Genomic DNA, 1,766 nt, shown 5'->3' with positions numbered 1-1,766 from the left:
AACGAAGTGAGATGGATGGTATTGATGATGTTTTCTCATATCTTTTAGCAAAGGAAATAAATGAAGAAAACGAAGATCCAGAACCGAAGTCTGTATATGAATGTCAAAAGAGACATGACTGGATAAAATGGAAAGATGCAATTCAAGTCGAACTAGATTCCCTTAACAAACGAAATGTATTCGGACCTATTGTGCTCACACCCAAAGATGTGAAACCTGTTGGATACAAATGGGTGTTCGTCCGAAAACGAAATGAGAAAAATGAGATTACAAGATACAAAGCTCGTCTCGTAGCCCAAGGTTTTTCTCAAAGGCCTGGAATTGATTATGAGGAAACATATTCTCCTGTTATGGATGCAATCACTTTTAGATTCTTGATGAGTCTAGCAGCTGATAAAAATCTCGAAATGCGTCTCATGGATGTTGTTACAGCATATTTATATGGATCATTAGATACTGATATCTATATGAGAATCCCAGATGGATTTAAAATTCCAGAAATGTTGAGTTCCAAACCTAAAGAGTTATGTGCAATAAAACTGCAAAGATCATTATACGGCTTAAAGCAATCAGGACGTATGTGGTATAATCGTCTAAGTGAACATTTAACAAAAGAAGGATACACAAATGATCCAATATGCCCTTGTGTTTTTATAAAGAAAAATACAATCGGATTTGTGATAATCGCGGTGTACGTTGATGATCTTAATATTATCGGAACTCAAGAAGAAATACAAAAAGCATCAGATTATTTAAAAGGAGAATTCGAGATGAAAGATCTCGGACAGACAAAATATTGTCTAGGTTTACAGATTGAGCATTCTCAAAAGGGTATATTTCTACATCAATCTACATATACCAAAAGAGTACTGAAACGCTTTAACATGGATAAAGCAACTCCTCTTAGCACTCCGATGGTAGTTAGATCACTTAATGTTGAAAATGATCCATTCCGACCATCCGAGGAAAATGAAGAAATACTTGGTCCTGAAGTTCCATATCTAAGTGCAATTGGAGCTCTTATGTATCTTGCAAATTGTACTCGACCAGATATATCTTTTGCCATCAATCTTTTAGCAAGATTCAGTTCATCCCCTACACGAAGACATTGGAATGGAATTAAACATGTCTTTCGTTACCTTCAAGGAACTATTGATTTAGGTCTATTTTACCCTAAAAATTCAAAGGGTCGAATGATTGGTTTTGCAGATGCAGGTTACTTGTCAGATCCACACAAAGCTAGATCACAAACGGGATACATTTTTACAATTGGAGGTACCGCCATATCTTGGCGTTCTCAAAAGCAGACACTCGTGGCTACTTCTTCAAATCATGCTGAGATCATCGCACTCCATGAAACAAGTCGAGAATGTATATGGCTAAGATCAATAAGCCGACATATCTGTTCAAGCAGTGGAATTGACGAAAATATGGAGCCAACTATTCTATATGAAGATAATGCGGCATGTGTTGCTCAAACAAAGGAAGGATATATCAAAAGCGATAGGACGAAGCATATTCATCCGAAATTCTTCTCATACACACAAGAACTCGAGAAGAAGAAAGAGATTGAAGTAAGATATGTTCGATCAAGCGACAATGCAGCTGACCTCTTCACTAAATCACTTCCTACCTCGGTGTTCAGAAAACATGTTCATAACATTGGAATGCGTCATCAGAATGATTTATGACTGCTCATTCGAGGGGGAGCTTACGTGGTTGTACTCTTTTTACCTTACTATGGTTTTTCCCATTGGGTTTTCCTG

Source organism: Raphanus sativus, chromosome 6 (assembly GCF_000801105.2).
Source record: "Raphanus sativus cultivar WK10039 chromosome 6, ASM80110v3, whole genome shotgun sequence".
Taxonomy (NCBI): domain Eukaryota; kingdom Viridiplantae; phylum Streptophyta; class Magnoliopsida; order Brassicales; family Brassicaceae; genus Raphanus; species Raphanus sativus.
The sequence above is the reverse complement of the archived record's forward strand: the minus strand, read 5'-3'. Positions refer to the sequence as shown.